Consider the following 21,751-nt stretch of genomic DNA (forward strand, 5'->3'; position numbering starts at 1 on the left):
ATTATGTAAACACCAAAATCAAATATCAAACTTATCTTAAAAAATCAAACAACAAAATCAAAATATATAAACAGCAAAATCAAAAAATCAAACAACAAAACTTGAACTAATAAATAAATTATAAACAGCAAAATCAAAAAATCAAAATCAGAAAACATAAACAGCAAAGTAAAAAAATCAAACAGCAAAACTTGAACTAATAGTAATAAATAAACAGCAAAATCAAAAAAATCAAAATCAAAAAACATAAAAAAACAAAATAAAAAAATCAAACAGCAAAACTTGAATTGAAAACTAATAAATAAATTATAAATTCATGTTTTTTACTTACCAGGACAGGAGGAGCAGCAAGCAAGCAACGGAAGTTTTCAAAGCAGGAAGAGACGAAACGCCGCTGAGGAGAGAATCGCGGAAAGAGATCGTGGAAAAAATCGCTGAAGACGCGCAACGCAGGAAAGAAAAGAAATGGCGGAAGAAAGAAAGAAGGAGACGCACGCTCGCTCACGCAAACAACAACGGTAGGTTTTTTTTTAATATATATACTAAAATATAAAAATTAATTTGGGGCCCTTATATTCATGGGCCCAGGGCCTGCGCCCCAAAATTCAAGGCCCAGGGCCGGCCCTGTAAGTCACCTTATGTGTGCTATAAAACGTAGGTTTATGGAGATTGATTAAATAATGGACTTATTATATTATAATAAATAAATAGTGAAATCAATAATAAATAAGGGATAACAAAATTTTTTATTGTAAATTATAAATATATATAAATTACTTTTCAATTTTCCTTCTGTTATTATTAATTAATTAAAATTTTTTAATTTTGATTTTTACTACATTGACACTTAAAGATGGTAACGAGTCGTGTACCTTTGGGTACCCGACCCTAATTGGACTACATGTACCCTATATAAAAAGGTATGAAACGGGTATAAAATTAAAATCATTACATGTTAGGGTAATGGGACGAGTATGAGAATACCCCTCAGGGTACCCGGTACCCATTACCCGCCTAACTCTTTTATATATTAAAAAAATATTGTTCTTTAAATGTAAGATGTGAGATTTTAAACTTTAACCTTTTTGTTCTTCAACAACTGAGTGATACCACTAAGCTACTTTATTCTTATTGATTAAGGCTCAATTTGTTCAATTTTTTAGATAGATAATTTATTAAATTTATACTTTGTTAAATTTGTAATATTTTTTTGTTTTATTTATTGATTCTTAACGGGTAAGGATTCCTGTAGGTACTCGCGAATTAAATGGAACAGGTACTGATAATTAAAAAAAAAGGGCAAGGGGTTGTGATTGACACTACCCGCTAGTATCCCTATTGACAACTCATAAAAAGACTTCTAAGCCTTTGTTTGGAAGTTTAAAGGTTAATGAGATGAGAGTTAAAGGAGGTAATGGAAAGGAAAGGGAAGTGGTGGAAATGAAAGTTAAAGATTAACCTAGCATCGTTTGGAAGTTTAAATATATAGAGGATGGAATGCCAAATTTACTCTGTAAAAGGTAATTTTTTTTAATGAACTTTACGTTATTCTCATTAACCTCCGATTTGGAAGTTAGCAAATCCCAAATAAAATTAATGTGACATTTAACTTTCAATTACTCCTATTTATATCCCTTAACTCCAAAAACAATGGCTAAAACACTTCTCCTCATTTCACTCTTCCTCTCTAAAACACTCCCCCTCATTTCACTCTTCCCACTGTTTTATATATATATATATATATATATATTATAGACATACTCTCCCCTCTCTACCATGTATAACTCCTCCTCCTCATCACGTATGGTCGTCTTTCGTGAACGTCGTCAGCTGAACCTCCATCTCCCTCTCCCTGAAATCTCCGAGTGCCGCCTTCGCTTCCCCTTGCCTCTTCCCCCCAACACCATTGCTAACTCAGCAACCACCGCGATATCTACCAACAATTTTGAAAAGATCCATGTCTTAGGGCACGGAAATGGCGGTACTGTTTATAAAGTCCGCCACAAACGAACCTCTCAGATTTATGCTCTGAAAGTCGTCCACGTCGACTACGACGACTCCTTAGTCCGCCGTCAAGTTCTTCGCGAAATCAAAATCCTCCGCCAAACAGATTCTCCTTACATCGTTCACTGCTATGGAATATACGAGAACCCTTCAGGAGATATCGCGATTTTAATGGAGCATATGGATTTGGGAACTCTTGATACTCTTCTTAAGAAAGACGTTTCAGTGAATCAAAACTCGCCATTGTTGCTTATCAGGTTCTGAACGGATTGAATTATTTGTATAGTCGGAAAATTATTCATCGGGATATAAAACCTTCAAATCTATTAACGTAATGAATAGAAAGGAGGAATTCAAATATACAAAACGCAGCGTATCACAAGAACAGCAAAAATTAAAAAACTAATTGAAACGTTGTGTTCCATTCTCCACATCCTTCTTCCCCAAAAATCTGTTAATACTTGCTCTGGTGTGCCTGCCCGTGAAAACAGGAAACACAACTAATAATTCCAACTGCACAAAGATGATTCCCATGCCAGGTCATCAATTTTCATCCATTGGATCCTATCAACAATTGTACAGTGAAAATTGAGCGTTAGATTTGTAAATGAGAGGAGCGTCTTATTCCTCAACTTTGTATATAAATACCTGTGCATACTGTGAATAAGATTCAGAAAAGAGATTTAAATTTTTCAAGAATTGTTTGCAAGTTTATCATGGTATCAGAGCTTAAGCTTCGTTGCTAACTCTTTCTTCCCTTCTTTTCTCAATTTTAGCTATCATGGCTAACATCCCTGGAAATTTATATTTCCTACCTGGAAATGAAACTCCAGCTTTAACCCTTGTTTCTCAAATCCTTACTGGACCTAATTACCATCAATGGTCAAGGTCAGTAAAGGTAGCTCTCATGTCCAAAAATAAATTTCCCTTCGTTGATGGAACTCTCACTATTCTAGCAACTGATGATCAACTCTACCCAACCTGGCAGAGATGTAACAATATGGTGATTTCATGGTTATTGCACGTTGTTTCACCTCAAATTGCACAGAGTATTATTTGGATCGATAAGGCTTGTGATATGTGGAAAGATCTTCATGATCGTTTCTCACAAGGGGATTCTATTCGAATTTCAGAATTGAAGAAGGAGATACATACCTTCAAACAGAGAGAACTTGCAGTCACTGACTATTACACAGGACTCAAGATCTTGTACGATGAGTTACTGAACCTAAGGCCATTACCAAAATGCAGTTGTGATCGATCTTGCAACTGTGGTGCTTTTCAAGCATTCAGGGATCAATATGATGCAGATCAGGTAATAACATTTCTCCAAGGTTTAAATGAGAATTATGCTACAGTCTGCTCTCAAATTTTGATAATGGAAACATTACCTTCTCTTAACCGTGTTTATGCTTTAACCATACAACATGAGAGACAACTTAGTCACACTACCAAAACCAAGCCTGATCCAATTCCTTTTGCTGGTTACACAAACACCAACCAATTTCCATCTAGCCCCTCCAAATCACAAAACTCATATAAACCTAAGAACTCACACAATTCAAGAAAGAATTATGGCAAAAATCCTCCTATGTGTAGTTATTGTAACACTCCTGACCATATTGAGGATACCTGCTTTAAGAAGCATGGATACCCACCTAACTATAACAATAAGCACAAGAACAAACAGGTCATGGCTAAGGTGAATTATGCTGCACAGAGTCAGTATGGTGATACTGATTCAGAATCAGATCAGGAGTATCAAGTTGATCAGTCAACTCAACAGCAGCAGACTATACCAGAGAATCATATGCTCACTAAAGCACAGTACCAACAGTTGATAGCCTTACTGCCCCAATCATCTGGCAAAGCTCAGAATCATACAAGCAGTGCAAATCTCAGTGTTAAGGTGGACAAATCTGGTATAATTCTTAGCACTTTCTCTAATATGTCAACCAGGGAAACCTGGATCATTGACACATGTGCTACAGATCACATTGTATGTGATATGAGATATTTTGCCTCTTATGAGGAAGTTACTGACTGTCATGTACAGTTACCAAATGGAAATTCGGTAATAGTCACTCACATTGGGGAAATATGCTTATCACCAGATTTGATAATGCATAATGTGCTATATGTTCCATCTTTTGAATATAATCTCATTTCAACTAGCAAACTTATAACCAGAAACAGTCTATGCATAGTGGTAACCAAAGAAGGTTGTGTGCTAAAGGATCTTACAAAATGGGAGATGATTGGCTATGCTAGGGAGCGTGGAGGTCTCTATTATCTGAAACACCCTTTACCCAAGCTTTCTTTGTTTACAGGACCACAAGTTATGTCTATTTCAAATTCAAATAAACACCTATGGCATTTCAGGCTTGGTCATGCATCAAAACACAGAATGGAAAAGTTGAAGCAGTTGATTCCGATGTGTAGTGATAGTTTTCCTGATCCTTGTGATGTATGCCATAGGGCAAAACAAAAGAAATTATCATTTCAGTTGAGTGAAAGTTATTCGAGCAGTTGTTTTGATTTGATTCATGTTGACATATGGGGTCCAATTCAAAAATCTTTCACTAATGAGCATTACTTCCTAACTATTGTGGATGACCATAGTAGATATACTTGGATATCCTTACTGAAAATTAAGGGAGAAGCCAGATCCTTACTACAGAAATTTTGCAAACATATACAGACACAATTCCACAAACAAATCAAAACAATATGCTCAGATAATGGCATGGAATTTCAAATTCCTGATTTCTACAGAAACCAATGTATAATTCATCAAACTACATGTCCTGAAACCCCTGAGCAGAATGGCAGGGTTGAAAGGAAGCATCAAGATATAATCAGCACAGCAAGGGCACTTCTATTCCACAGTTCTATGCCAGTGGCATTTTGGCCAGCAGCAGTGTCACATGATGTTTTCTTACTCAACAGGTTGCCCTCATCCACACTTAAACACAAAACGCCCTTCCAAAAGTTATACAAACACCAACCAGATCTAAAGAGCCTAAAAGTCTTTGGATGTTGTTAAGCCCAAAATATACCTAAAATATCATCAATAATTACATTAATATTGCTACGAATTTATGTTATTCATACCTATTTAGAATACTTTTACTCTCGAATATGTTTCTTTCATGCAAGGTACATAAATATTTGGTAAAATCCAAAAAGGAGTAAAAAAAAGCTCAAAAATAGAAGAAAAGCCCTACAAAAGGAGTCGAAGACGACGAAAATTAATAACGCCAAGTCGAGGACACGAACAAGAGCTGAAAAACCGAAAAAGCTCCGTGCCGCGACCGCGGCCCCCCAAATTCACGGTCGCGACACGCGTCCTTCAGCTTTTTTTCCCTTCGTCCGAAGTACAATTGATGCTCCCCCATTCTCGGTAGAGAATTTAATAATTCTCGGTACGAGCAGGAGATTTTAGAAGCCTAGTTACACACTTTCGGTTTTTGACGAAACGCGATCGTTCGGGTGGATAAAGACGTCCTTTCGCAGCGGACACGATCCTTCACAACGGACACGACACTTCAATCAAGACTCTTCAACATCTATAAATAAAGAGTTGATGGAGAGTTGGAAAAATAAGGATATAGTGTGATATGTGTAGAAGAAAGAGATTAGTGTAGAATTTATGCAGAAATTCCGAATCAAGTGATTCAGAAGTTAGATTTCGATTCTGTTCAAAAGCAATATGATGTACACACATTGTTTACAAAATAATAACAAAATCAGTAGCGTTTAGACATTGTTCCAGTTTAGTTTACATTTTGGTAGTGGACCGACCCAGTCTCTATTATGAAGATTCAGCGAGAAGATTGAGTAGAGGATTTGCCCCTGAGCCTGACAAACTCTAACGAAACCCAAGGAAAGGATTGACAACCCGTTCACTTGCACGCCGTCGAAGAATTCAATGCTCCATGTTCTCTGTAAACTTGTATCAATTTATATTTCATCTAATAAAGTCCGTTCTATTCGATAGATTTTTATGCAGCACTTATGGTAACCAATCCACTAAAGTGACTGCTGGTGTTTTCATTAAAACGTATTTAATCCAAAATCTTTACAAGGAAACTTTGTTGAACACTTAGGCAGATTATTATCTCGGTAGAGTTTTAATTTGGTTAAGGGCAATTATCCCGGATAAGGGTTTTGTCGCGTTCAAAGCCAATTAATTAGAGGTTCCGTCATTTATTTCATCTTTATAATTCGTACAAAGTTTAAAGTTGTTTTCTTTGCTTAATGCAAACAAATATACTTGTTTACTTTTCTAAAGTACTAAAACGTTCCTGTTTTGCAAATTCATTTTTAATCAGATACTTTCTAACATCTTCATATTCTAATCTAATTCTCATTCTAGCAATTTCAAAACCAAAACCGATTAAACGATTTTCCATATTATAAACCTTAAAAGTAAATTTAACCGATTGTAAATAAATTTTGTTAAAAAACGTTCCCTGTGGGATCGATATCTTTTATTACTACAAGCGTATACCGTGCACTTGCGGAAATCGCTCAACAGATGTCTAGCTTATGCATCTACTCTAGATCGTAACAAGAGCAAGTTCACAGAAAGAGCAATCAAATGCATATTCATGGGGTTCAAACCAGGAGTGAAAGGTTATAAACTCTATAACCCTGAAACTAATAGCATTTTTGTTTCTAGACATGTGAAATTTTATGAACATGTATTTCCCTTTACTAATCCCAAAATTTCAGCTTTGAATTGTACTGATGAAGAGCTAGATGCATTGCATAATGTTTTGCCCGTAGATACTCTGGATTATGCAGGTGAACCCATTGAACCATTACCAGCACACCTAAATACACCCTCACCAGACATCATAGAGGAAGTTTCACAGGATGAGCCAAATACTGATTCTACTGGTATAGACCAAAACCCAACAGACATGCCACAAACTAGAAAATCACAAAGAAATACAAAACCACCCACATACCTACAAGACTACCATACTGCATTATCTACCAACAATACACCAAACACATCACCAAACACACCATATCCCATGTCAAACCACATATCTTATGATCACCTATCAGAAAGAAAAAGGGCTTTTTCAATAAGCATAACAAGCAATACTGAGCCAAAATCATACAAACAGGCAGCCCAAGATCCAAAATGGCAAGATGCAATAAATAAGGAATTGAAGGCATTAGAAGAAAACAATACATGGGAAGTAGTAACTTTACCTCCCTCAAAGTCAACTGTTGGAAATAGGCCAGATGGAAGTATTGACAGGTACAAAGCACGACTGGTAGCAAAAGGGTTCACACAGCAAGAGGGTATCAATTTCAAGTCCACTTTTGCTCCTGTGGCAAAATTCACAACAATTAGAACTTTGATGACAGTTGCTGTTGCACAAAATTGGAACATTGAACAGCTGGATATCAACAATGCTTACCTCCATGGTGAATTAGATGAGGAAGTGTACATGGATTTACCGTCTGGCATTTCATCAATAGGCCAAAACCAAGTATGCAAATTGAAACGGTCTCTATATGGACTTCGTCAAGCAGGCAGACAGTGGAATCTAAAGCTTACCAAAGCCATCAAACAAGCAGGGTTCACTCAAACACCATCAGATCCATCCTTGTTTACTAAAATTCAAGGTACTTCCACAACAGCTATACTGATATATGTTGATGATGTTATAGTGGCTGGCAACAACTCTGAAGAAATACTGCTCATCAAAACTCACTTGCACAAGTTGTTCAGTATTAAAGATATGGGGCCCCTACACTACTTCATTGGCTTTGAAATTGCGCGAACCAGCACTGGTTTGCATATGTGCCAATGCAAATACACATTAGAATTGCTTCAAGAACATGGTTTCCTTAGTTGCAAACCAGCCAAAACCCCAGCCGTACCTAATCACAAACCTTCACCCAATTCACCCCTCTTAACTGACATCACACAATATCGAAGATTGATAGGCCGCTTGCTTTATGTAACACACACAAGACCTGAAATCAGTTACATTGTAAATCACTTATCCTAGAAACTGACCAAACCCACAACTGATGATTTACAAAGAGCCTATAGAGTACTTCGTTACCTCATAAATGCACCTGGACTTGGACTTTATTTTCCAGCCTCAAATCACCTAATCCTATAGGCCTTCTCCGACTCTGATTGGGCTACATGCCCAGAAACACGGCGGTCAATTACGGGCTACACTATTTTTCTAGATCAAGCATTGATCTCATGGCGCAGCAAAAAGCAAAATACTGTATCTCGTTCTTCATCAGAAGCAGAGTATCGAGCCATGGCCTCTACATCATGTGAACTTCATTGGCTACTTAATCTCCTCAAAGACTTAGGTCTTCCTCACTTAAAATCATCTATGCTCTTCTGTGATAATCTCTCTGCACTTCATATTGCCCAGAATCCTGTTTTTCACGAGAGAACAAAACATATTGACATAGACTGCCATGTCATTCGAGAGAGAGTTCAATCTGGTCAAATTCGCCTCATGCCCATACCTTCAGCACTTCAATTGGCCGATTTATTCACAAAAGCTCAACACTCTCATCAGTTCTTTGCTCTGGTGTGCAAACTTGGCTTATTTGATCCCTACCAGCCAAGTTTGAGGGGGGATATTAACGTAATGAATAGAAAGGAGGAATTCAAATATACAAAACGCAGCGTATCACAAGAACTAATTGAAACGCTGCGTTCCATTCTCCACATCCTTCTTCCCTAAAAATCTGTTAATACTTGCTCTGGTGTGCCTGCCCGTGAAAACAGGAAACGCAACTAACAATTCCCACTACACAAAGATGATTCCCATGCCATGTCATCAATTCTCATCCATTGGATCCTATCAACAATTGTACAGTGAAAATTGAGCGTTAGATTTGTAAATGAGAGGAGCGTCTTATTCCTCAACTTTGTATATAAATACATGTGCATACTGTGAATAAGATTCAGAAAAGAGATTTAAATTTTTCAAGAATTATTTGCAAGTTTATCAAAATCTGCTTGTTAAAAATGGTATAGAGGTTAAAATCGCCGATTTCGGGGTGAGTAAAATCAAGTGCCAGACTTTAGATGCTTGTAATTCATATGTTGGTACTTGTGCTTATATGAGCCCGGAGCGATTTGATCCTGATACATATGGCGGAAGTTACGATTACGCCGCCGATATTTGGAGCTTGGGGCTTACTTTGATGGAGCTTTATTTAGGTCATTTTCCGTTGCTTACGCCGGGACAGAGACCTGATTGGCCTACTTTGATGTGGGCTATTTGCTTTGGGGATCCACCTTCCTTGCCGGAAAACTCGTCGGAGGAGTTTCGGAGCTTTGAAGAGTGTTGCTTGCAAAAGGAGAGTACTAAAAGGTGGACGGCGGCGCAGCTATTATCGCATCCTTTCATAAGTAAAGTCCAGATGTCCGGCCAGTGAAGCCTGAGTACCCGATTAGAGTGGTGGGTCGTGATCCGAGTTTTTTTGTACAAAGGCGGCGATTTCGGATACGGAAAAGTACAATCCTTAAAAAAAACAAAGTGCACAGATATTTGAATTGTTTATCTATTTATTGTTAATGAAGAACATTTTTATTATTAATGTGATAAATAGTATAATAAGGTTTTAATATTGACAAACTGAATTAATTTTGGCCTTATTTGTCCATTGTTTGTCAATGAGCTGTTAGCTTATTACTCGTTGGTTAGCTGATTTATTAATTGATTGTGTTAATTTATTTGGTAAAAATTAATTGATTGTTAATAGCTATTTGTGAAAAATAATGAATAATGATATAGTAAAACATTTATTTGGAATTGAAAGTAGTAATTAGAGATAAAAATGTTCTTAAAAAAAGATGGAATAATAAACTAATTAAAATCAGGTTTTTCAAAATTAGTTTTTTGGATCCAATAAGTTGTTTTAAATCTCTCTTCACCGAATATTGAGATTTGACTAGTAAAAACCTCTCATTTTACTTCAAAAAAATTCTTTACCAAGCATGGTCTTTAAGTAGGATTAATAGAGTTATATCATAATAAATGAACCTCGCTGATTTTTATTTGTATACCATGTCATCATTTGTTAATAACAAATAGATGTTATCTAATGTTCTTTTTCTTTTTTATTTTAATAACGTTATAGCTATTTAGTTCCTATTTTGATTAATTTATTTACAGTAGTTGTTGTTGTTGATAGCTAATCAGGAATGTTCACACCAAATGAATTTGGTCATTTACCGTTAGATCTACGCTTATTAAATCTAAGCTGTAGGATGCTTTGAATCTTCACCTTAGGATTCTAATAAGGCTAGATATAACGGTGAATGATTTGGTCATTAAGGTGCATGTGATCAAAATCGGAGCTAATATATAGCTATTTCGATGCCGCTAGAACTCCTCACAGAATGAGGTCATAATTCTGGTTGAAATGACAAGGATAACGCTGAATGAAAAAAAAGCTTCCGAAGTAATTTTAGGGAAAAGCTATTGATTATTTGGATTGACTCCTAAATTTATGAAATGTCTCATTAGTTATAACGTCCGTAAAATTATTTATATAAATATTAATTATTTGCATGGATCATAATGTTTTATTAATTTTGATATAAAATAAATAATAATTGAATTCCAAGAGATAATTATATTATTTATTTATTAACTTCATATACATTAAAGTGTGTTTATGGTAGTCGTTTAAGAATTTTGAAAAGTTACTTAAGAATTTCAAAAATTAAGTTTTTAAAATAATAATAAAGGTAATAAAATAAACTGTCAAAACTTAATTAAATTCTCATAGACAATAAACATATTTTTAAGAAATTTACATTGTTATATCTGTTATGCTGATTAAGATGCTATATAGGATTGGGTGCCCACTATCCTCACTTCCTTTAAAAACAAAGTAGGATTACTTTATTTCAATAACGAATAGTATTGCGACACGTGTCAAATTAATTTAAAATAAAATAAATTATATTAAAAGTTGACCTGTTATTACATGTTACCACTACATAGGGAAAATTAAAGTTACACAAGATAGAATATAATTCTATCCACCAAACCACTTTACGGAAATTGTCACTACTTTACGGAAAATCTATAAAACCTTTACAAATTTCCGTAACATTTGTATAATTTTACGTAAATTAATTATTTTTTGTTAAATTATTAATAAAAAATAATTTTAATTCTATCCACCAAACCACTTTACGAAAATTGACACTACTTTACGGAAAATCTATAAAACCTTTACAAATTTCCGTAATATTTGCACAATTTAACGTAAATTAATTATTTTTGGTAAATTATTAATAAAAAATAATTGTAATTCTATCCACCGTACCACTTTACAGAAATTGACACTACATTACGGAAAATCTATAAAACCTTTATAATTTCCGTAACATTTGTATAATTTTACGTAAATTAATTATTTTTTATTAAATTATTAATAAAAAATCATTTTAATTCTATCCACCAAACAACTTTACGAAAATTGACACTACTTTACGAAAAATATATAAAACCTTTACAAATTTCCGTAATATTTGTACAATTTAACGTAAATTAATTATTTTCGGTAAATTATTAATAAAAAAATTATTTTAATTCTATCCACCAAACCACTTTACGTAAATTGACACTACTTTACGAAAAATCTATAAAACCTTTACAAATTTTCGTAACATTTGTATAATTTTACGTAAATTAATTATTTTTTATTAAATTATTAATAAAAAATAATTTTAATTCTATCCACCAAACCACTTTACGAAAATTGACACTACTTTACGGAAAATCTATAAAACCTTTACAAATTTTCGTAATATTTGTACAATTTAACGTAAATTAATTATTTTCAGTAAATTATTAATAAAAAATAATTTTAATTTTATCCAACAAATCACTTTACGTAAATTGACAATACTTTACGTAACATCCATAAAACCCTTTACAAATTGTCGTAATATTTGTAGAATTTTACGTAAAGTAATTATTTTCTGTTAAATTATTGATAAAAAATAATTTTAATTCTATCCAAGAAATCACTTTACGTAAATTGACACTACTTTACGTAAAATCCATAAAACCTTTACAAATTTTCGTAATATTTTACAATTTTACGTAAAGTAATTAATTTTTGTTAAATTATTGATGAAAAATATTTTAATTCTATCCACCAAATCACTTTACGTAAATTCACACTACTTTACGTAAAATCCATAAAACCTTTATAAATTTTCGTAACATTTGAACAATTTTACGTAAAGTAATTATTTTTTGTTAAATTATTAATAAAAAAATAATTTTAATTCTATCCACCAAATCAATTTACATAAATTGACACTAGTTTACGTAAAATCCATAAGACCTTTAAAAATTTCCGTAATATTTGTACAATTTTACGTAAAGTAATTATTTTTTTGTTAAATTATTAATAAAAAATAATTTTAATTCTATCCACAAAATCACCTTACGTAAATTGACACTATTTTATGTAAAATTCGTAAAATCTTTACAAATTTCTGTAACATTTGTACAATTTTACGTAAAGTAATTATTTTTTAATTAAATTATTAATAAAAAATAATTTTATTTCTATCCACCAAATCACTTTACATAAATTGACACTAGTTCATGTAAAATCCATAAAACCCTTACAAATTTCCGTAACATTTGTACAATTTTAGGTAAAGTAATTATTATTTTTTATTAAATTGTTAATAAAAAATAATTTTAATTCTATCCACCAAACTACTTTAAGTAAATTGATACTGCTTTACGCAAAATCCATAAAACCTTTATAAATTTTCGTAACATTTGTACAATTTTACGTAAAGTAATTATTTTTGTTAAATTATTAATAAGAAAATATTTTTAATTCTATCCACCAAATCACCTTACGTAAATTGACACTACTTTATGTAAAATCTGTATAACCTTTACAAAATTTCGTAACATTTGTATAATTTACGTAAAGTAATTTTTTTTGTTAAATTATTAATAAAAAGTAATTTTAATTCTATCTACCAAACCACTTTACGTAAAATCTAGAGAACCTTTACAAATTTTTGTAACATTTATACAATTTTACGTAAAATAATTATTTTTAATAAAATATATGAATAAAAAATAATTTTAATTCTATTCACCAAACTACTTTAAATAAATTAACACTACTTTACGTAAAATCCATAAAACCTTTACAAATTTCCGTAACATTTGTACAATTTTTCGTAAAGTAATTAATATTATTAAATTATTAATAAAAAATAATTTTAATTCTATCCACCAAATCACCCTACGTTTTACGTAAAATCCATAAAACTTTTACAAATTTCCATAACATTTGTATAATTTTACGTAATATAATTATTTTTTGTTAAATTATTAATAAACAAATAATTTTAATTCTATCCACCAAACCACTTTACGTAAAATCCATAAAACCTTTACAAATCTCCATAACATTTGTACAATTGTACGTAAAGTAATTATTTTTCAGTAAAATATTCATAAAAAATAATTTTAATTCTATCCACCAAACCACTTTAAGTAAATTAATACTACTTTACGTAAAATCTATAAAACTTTTACAATTTTTTGTAACGTACGTAAAATCTCCATAACATTTGTAACAAAAAAAAAATCTAATTTTACGTAAATTATGTCTAACAGTAGAAAATTTGCTTAAAGTTAAAAGTTTTTACGTAAACCTTACTTTTTTGTGAAGTTCAAGGTTTATTTTTATGTAGAAACTTTACGTAAATTATGTCTCACTTATAAATTCAAGAGCCATGTAAAAACCAATCCTCTTCCCAAAATGTTGCTTCCGTCCATATGTACAATTACGGTCTTCGGTTCAATTTATACATTAACTTGTTCATTGATTCTGCTCATATTGGCCATTTTACATACTAACAACAACAATTAATCACAACTTTCCATCAAACACTAAACAATAAACAACAAACATCAAAGAACAACAACTGAACCCAAACAGAACCTTAGTTTATAGAATAAAAATATGCAATTAGATCCAAATAGTTAAAATGGCAAATGTAACATTTCCCTTAAAGCTTTTCTAATATAGTTTGAAAGACAAATCTGACGTAATATCTGAGTGTTGGGTCATCCATTGCTTCCCGTCTTATAGTCGAAACTGCAGTTAGAGAAGTGAAATAGGAATTACATCAGCTGATATTTCATAAATCCCCAATTTAAAAACCATAAATGATCACTTAAATCAATTAGACTTAGTTAAATTAACAAACCTCAATTCAAAATGAGTTAGCCGAATCCAAGACAGATCAACTGGTTTACATGAGTGATTTCTGTGGCTTCGAGCTTAAGCTTGAGCTTGTGGTGGACATTGATAAGCATTGATGCGCACTAGAATTTGAAGCCAAACGGAATTAGGAGACTATACATGACTCATGAGTGAACTAAGTTACTGATAAAGACTCTAGACCAAAAGTAAAAAGGGATACAGTTGAGTAGAAAACTCAAGGAAACAAGAAAGCAGAATTAGTAAAACCAAATGCTAATAGCATTTTACAGTGTGCTTGTATTTCAAACCATAAAAAGTCAATAACATGAACCTACTTTAGGAAGAAACTGTAAAATCAGATATACATAGCAATTGCAATTGCTGAAAGGAAGAGCTATGAAATTAAAGCATGCAAGTGTCGATCAAAGAAATGAGATTTAAAAAGCAATATTTGGTGCCAATAACTTTATCAAGGTTAATCAAATGTAGAAAAAGGTATATATATGTATATATATATATAAGTTTGATTATTACATGAAAGGAAAATGAAAAGTAGCAGGCTATTTAGAGCATCTGTAGTCATACTTGTACTATTGTACATGTACAAATAGAAAAATTTGAGAGACATTCCCATGAAAGGGCTGATTGTAAGACCAGCTTCTTAAAATTGACAATGTCTGAAGTTGTACGTATCCTAGAAGGTAATAAGACATCATCTTAAAACATTGAAAAGGGACAGCTATGGAGGAGGCCATGATCATAACCCAAAACCATCCAGGTCTGGTCATGTTTCCTCCTCTGCATCTACTAGTGATTCATAAAGCATACTCTCAGATGTAACTATTATATCCGAACCCAGGTTTCCATGCGCATAATTATCTTCAATTAAAGCATGATCCTTCATATCATATATGCTCACAATCTATTAACAATTGTTGAAAGCAAAAGTCCCACTGGTTCTGAATCGACTGATAATAGACACATAGGAGGAAAGAGTAAGAATGTTAATGTCATTGAATACTTGTATGAAGGCATATATTACAGAGGCAAAGACATAGTAAAATAAGAAAAAATCAGGCACTACAAGCAAATGAAAACTATTAAGCAAAGTCTCATTATGAAACTTCACTTTAAAACTTAAAAGCAAGGCCTAGTTATCTAATTATTTAAGGAATTCTTACAAATTAACAAAGGGGGACAAACCAACGAGGTTACTAGCAGCAAGGAACCGAGACAAAGGGAGAGAGCAGCAAAAAGAGGATAAAAAAACAGGGTCTGGAACATGGAATTTAAGAAATTAAGATAACCCAGAAATAAACCCAAACCAGAAATTAACAAAATTCAAGTGATAACAACTAAGTTGGTGTGATGGTTGACGTCCATGGCGGATGACCATCGAGAAGTGGTTAATATTCAGATAATCAGATCTTCTCATGTGTTCAATACCGCAACTCACAAGTCAAAAATCAGGGAGAGAGAGAAATAACCTGATTGTGAAAAATGGCCAAAATTTCTCATTCCTGTTTCCATACTGGGATTATAGCACTTAGCAGACGAAGATTCTGTTGAATGATATGACTAGAGAAGGTAGAGAAGGAAAAATCATAGAAGTTCTCCGCATGAGCAGGTCGGAAAGTCGACGTTGATCGATCAATTAGGCGTTGAGCTGTTTAGCAACTCGTTGTCTGGTTCTTTACCTGTTGGATTTTCAAATTTGACGACACTGAGGAGATTTGATGCCTCCATGAATGAGTTAACCGGAACGATTCCGTATGATTTGTGCGAGTTGGAGCTTGAATCGCTGAATTTATACGATAACAGACTTGAAGGAAGTTTACCAGAGAGTCTTTCTAAGTCTCCCAATTTATACGAGCTCAAGTTATTCAACAATAAACTCACCGGTAAATTACCGATTCAATTGGGTTTGAACTCGCCTTTGAAGTGCTTAGATGTGTCCTACAATGGATTTTTCGGCAAAACACCGACGAATTTGTGTGCAAATGGAGAATTAGAAGACCCGATTGAAGATGAAGGGTATCAAGGGATTTCCGGAGGTGAATGGTGGGCGATTGGGATTAACATAGTCACGACCCAATTTGGTTATCCCTTGATTGCGAGAAGAACGGAGCAAGGGGCTGAGAAGACGTGGAGGAATGAGAAAGAGAAAGAGGGAACCGGGAGAGTAAGTAATAGTAAGTAGCCTGTTACAACGTAACCATACTTTGCTATAATCAACGTAATGATAGCCGGCACCGTGTTATATTAACCTATTTATTTTAATATAATTATATTAGAGGATTTATTGAAAGAGAATTACATATATAAATTTGGGCATTCTTTTCCTTTATATAGTTATTTTTTCTTTCTTTTAATCATTAAATTAAAAACTATTAAAGAATTTTTTTGTTATATAAATTCAATTGCGGATGTCAGTGGAATAATGAGTATTATTGTTCTGTTTTAGTTTTTATCAATGTTATCAGAACCGGATCGGACATCAAACCGAATTGATAACTGGATCACTTGGTCGGACCGGATAGTTCGGATTGGTTGAACCGGACGACGTAATAAATAAATAAATAATATTTATATATATTAAATATATATAATTAATTTAAAAATATTGTTATACATTGTATATATCCAAAATAAATTATAAACAACTTTTGGTTTGTTATTTTTTTGTTAATTTAAGTCTTAAATATATGATGAATAAATTAAATTCAGAATAAATTGAAATATATCAACGTATTCTATGCAATTGATTAACCTTCGGGTTAGGGGCGCAATCGTACGACGTGGACGACGCGAATGCCGTGCCAAAAATAGATTTAATTCTAGCTCGCCCATTGTGTTAATTTTAGTTTTTTTTCCAGCCCTCAATTTATAATTTCATTGTCTTACTTTTAATTTCATTTGTTTAGTTTTTTTTTCCAGCCCTGCCCATTAAAATTTCTGTTCATATTTCAAGACCGCCCATTCAATTCCCACCCCGCCCATTAAAATTTCTGTTCAAATTTCAAGACCGCCCATTCAATTCCCACCTCGCCCATTAAAATTCTGTTCAAATTTCAAGACCGCCCGCCTACAAATTACACAGTCCGCCCCGCGTTTTTCTTTTGCTTCTACTGACCCGGGGTCACACCGGTTTCCGGATCAACCGCCGGGTCCCAGGCCAACCCCGGGTCACTCCGGTTATTTCACTGCTGAAATAACCGGACAGGCTCGGACCGGCTTCCTAACCGGTTCTCGGTTTGACCGGTCAGACCGGCCGGTCCGGTCCGAGCCTGATAACATTGGTTTTTATCATAAATTTTATCCTTTGAAATTTGGGTTTTGGGAATAGAGACATTTTATAAATAGAAAACCAATACGTTTTTAACTATCCAACTATTTTGTTCCAATTATATTGATATCCTCTTCGATATTTCTGATATATAAATTTTGAGGACAGAATTTCTTTTTATAGGGAAGAACTATAACGCTCGTATAATTATTCATATAGATATTAATTATTTGCATGTATCATAATGTTTTATTAATTTTAGTATAAAATAAATAATAATTTAATTCTGAGATAAAAATAATTATATTATTTATTTATTTATTAAAAAAAACTTAACTTCATATACATTAAAATATGTTTATTGGTACAGTGGTTTAAGAATTTGAAAAAATTACTTAGGAATTTATTAAATGTATTTATGGTACAGTGGTTTAAAAATTTGAAAGGTTATAATAGATGTATTTATGGTATAGTGGTTTAAGAATTTGAAAGGTTGCTTAAAAATCTATATCTATACTATATATAATTACGGAAGCAAAGAGAAATGAGAAAAAGTGTTTTAGAGGTCTTTTTGATGAGTTGTCAATGTAGTAAAAAATCAGATTAAAAATATTTAATTAATTAAAAATAACAAATTTATATTTATAATATATTAAATAATTACAAGCCTATTAATTAAAATAATAAAAGAAAGCAAGAGTTACGGGAAGATGAAAAAACACAAAGCAAAGGAAATCCAAAAGTCACAAATAAACTTTTATATAAAGCATGATAGATAGTATATATTCCACCATTATATTCATTGGTCACGATAGATAGTATTATATTTCTGAAGGTAAATATTCGATTTTTTCATACGTTGTAGTTATTTTGTTCTCAAATATGTTGTTGTTTTATTTTTATTAAACAATAGTTGTTATAGTTTCATCTTTCAGATTCATTTCTGTTGTTACCCAGGTTCTATACCTCTCGCTATCTTATCCATGTTTTCTTTTTTATTTGTCTTTTTTTTTCAAACTGATAGCTTCAATTGAAAAAATCCGACAGAAATAGAAGATGCATGAACAACTAAAACCGGAAAACACAAAAGTGTCAAAAATTACAAGAAATTCTTATGTTTCTCAAGGTAATTATTCGATTTTTTTTCCTATGTTGTGGTTATTTTTGTTCTCAATTGTGTTGTTGTTTTCTTTTTATTAAACAATAGTTGTTATAGTTTCATTTTTCAGAGATGAAATTCCATTTCTGTCGTTACCCAGGTTCCATACCTCTCGCTACCTTATCCATGTTTTCTTTTTTATTTGTCTTTTTTTTTTCAAAATGACTAAAATAAAGATATTGTAAATTTGTATTCTTTTTTAGTATATGTTGCTAGGTGTTATCGTTTCGATTGCTAACTCTTAACTAAAATTTAGATTTTCGGCTTTATATGAACTCAATTTTTGGTTTTCTCAATTGTGCTGTTGTTTTATTTTTATTAAACAATTGTTGTTATATAGTTTCATCTTTCAGATATGAAATTCCATTTCTGTCGTTATCCAGATTCCATACCTCTTGCTACCTTATCCATGTTTTCTTTTTTATTTATTTATTTTTCAAAATGACTAAAATAAAGATTTTGTATATTTGCATTCTTTTTTAGTATATGTTCCTAGGTGTTATCATTTTGATTGTTAACTCTAACTAAAATTTAGATTTTCGGCTTTTTATAAACTCAATTTTTAGTTTTAATTGAAGTTAGATTAATTTTTCTAATTCGGAACATGTTGAAATCCACTCATTTTTTTAGTTTGAGTTTAGCTAATTGATATGGATTGTATTTTTTATTTTTATGCATTTTAGTACAAATAGATATAAAGTTTCACACGATAGTTGTTCATTGAAGTTTGAGACATATTAAATAAAATATTAAAGAGATATTGGAATATTATACTTATAATGAAGTTTATTTCAATATAAATTATGTTATATTATTATTATTATCAAGAAGTTGTTTTTTCCCAATTTTCTAGACAATGAGATTGTAAGCGTCTAATACGCTTGATAAGATGTTTATTCTTGAAGAATGTGGATTATGCTAGATACGAATTCAAAATCAATGTAAATAAAAATAAATTTTGATGCTCAAAATCCTAAAAATGTACATTAATTATGCATATTGAGATAATTGCTTTTGCAACATTTGCTTATATAATTTTTAACTATTATATTATGGTTCGTACAAAATTGTTAGTATTTCAAGAGTTTTTAACAAATGAAAATGAAATATGATCCTAGGACAAATTATTGAAAAATATTAATTAAGAAAATATTATTATTTGAATCTTTTCAAATTCTCAAATGTTGAGCATAATGATTCTAATTAACATAATTAATTTCACATATTAATTATAAAACGTTTTTTTGTACTGAGTGGTTACAATTGCGATTTAATTCTATTTAACTAAAATTAATTTATGGACTTAATACTTCATTAAGAAAAAATAAAATGTTTAATCAATGGGCAAAAAATATTTTTACTCTCCTCTTTATACGCTTATGTCTCGACATTCTCTCTTATTTTCAAAAAAAAAACCCAAGAGGAAGATGGTTCTCTCCTAATTATCTTTTTCGTCCCTTCATTTTTTTTCAATTCTTTTGTTTGTTTTTCTTACTTACAAATTCAAGAGTATATAATTATTAGAAAATATTAAGGGTAATTAATTTATTAGTCCCTATATTTTGACAAAACACACTGTTTAGTCCCTGTATTTTCAAAAACACATGGTAAGGTCCCTAACCTTTTTATCAATGAACTGTTTAGTCCTTCCGTCTGTTTGTTATATTTTTTTTACCGTTTATGACTTCAGAAATGACTAAATTACCCTTTACTATTTACCTTCAAACTTTAGAAGAGAAAGTCTAATTTAAAAGAAGCTATTTGTATGGAGAACAAGAAAAAGAAAAGACCCAATGCATACGAATTTGAACGATTAAGAAGAAAATCAAGAAGAAGAACATTCAAAGTTGATTTCATATGCATTAGAGTTTAAAGGAAATGAAAAGAAAAACGCAAATCCAAATTGACTAACAAAATCTTCATGAGAGTCTAACGGCAGGGACTAAACAGTTCACCGAGAAAAATGTTAGGGACTAAATAGTTCATTGAGAAAAAAGTTAGGGACTTTATCATGTGTTTTTGAAAATACAAGGACTAAACAGTGTATTTTGTCAAAATATAGGGACTAATAAATTAATTACCCAAATATTAATGAAGTCAAATAAGTGATATCTGCGAGTCTGGCTGATATTCTATAGAGTGAAAGAATGAAGAACAAATTGATCGAATGTCTTGATGAGATATTACGAGATGAAAATAGGAGCAATCATCATCTTAATCTGATTCAATTAGATATATTGGGTTATTGTAGTAGAATGAATAATTGAATTCGAATATTTGGTGATCATGAAATTCCATCAACCAAAATAATTATCATCAAGATGAATTTGTGACTAATTCTTACGAATTTTATTTTTTTATATGTAACATATTGAATTGATAAAGTTTCTTCATATGCAACATTAGAAAAGTATTGATTGTAATAGTTTATAGAATAATATATTGATATTGCTTCCATTTTAACATAGATTGTAATTCTTTTGTATCATAGATATAATATTTAATTTTAATTGTAGTTTAATTCAATTTTTGTTTAACCTATATTGTAATTCTTTTGTATCGTAAATATTATATTTAATTTTAATTATAGTTTAATTCAATTTTTGGTTTTTTTATTATATTCTAATATATTTTTTAATTAATCTGCTATTTTATTATTATTGTTTCACAGAATATTTGGAATATGAAAATGTATTAAAATTTCTAAAAAGTACAAATCAATGAATTTTATAAAAATAAATAAATCATTCATTTTTAGTTAAAATTCTATAAAAAAGTAGTCAATTATTTTTAAAATTAATTTAATTTGAATTATCATTAAAAAAATATATATTAATTTCAAATATACATAATATAAATTTGTTTCATAGCATGATATAAAATTATTTAAAAGTAAATATGTCAATTTATTTATTTATCTAAATTATAAAAGTTTCATACTCCGTGCATCGCACGGGTTTTTTACTAGTTCAATTATTATTATACTAGTTAAAGTTTTAATTCCAAAATTACCGTAAACCTTATAA

General features: G+C 31.4%; 1 long non-coding RNA gene and 1 pseudogene across 1 annotated transcript; one reads left to right on the forward strand and one right to left on the reverse strand.

Annotated features, from left to right (window-relative positions):
* The first annotated feature begins 1,803 nt into the window (after positions 1-1,803).
* On the forward strand, positions 1,804-9,447 carry LOC136203912 (mitogen-activated protein kinase kinase 9-like; annotated as a pseudogene).
* A 4,494-nt stretch (positions 9,448-13,941) lies between these two features.
* On the reverse strand, positions 13,942-16,492 carry LOC136204203 (uncharacterized). The gene is made up of 3 exons (XR_010675078.1): positions 15,768-16,492; positions 14,285-14,402; positions 13,942-14,172 (listed from the first exon to the last, which is right to left on the reverse strand). It is a non-coding gene; the product is annotated as an uncharacterized lncRNA (long non-coding RNA).
* Between the last annotated feature and the right edge of the window lie 5,259 nt (positions 16,493-21,751).

Source organism: Euphorbia lathyris, chromosome 8 (genome assembly GCF_963576675.1).
Source record: "Euphorbia lathyris chromosome 8, ddEupLath1.1, whole genome shotgun sequence".
NCBI classification, from domain to species: domain Eukaryota; kingdom Viridiplantae; phylum Streptophyta; class Magnoliopsida; order Malpighiales; family Euphorbiaceae; genus Euphorbia; species Euphorbia lathyris.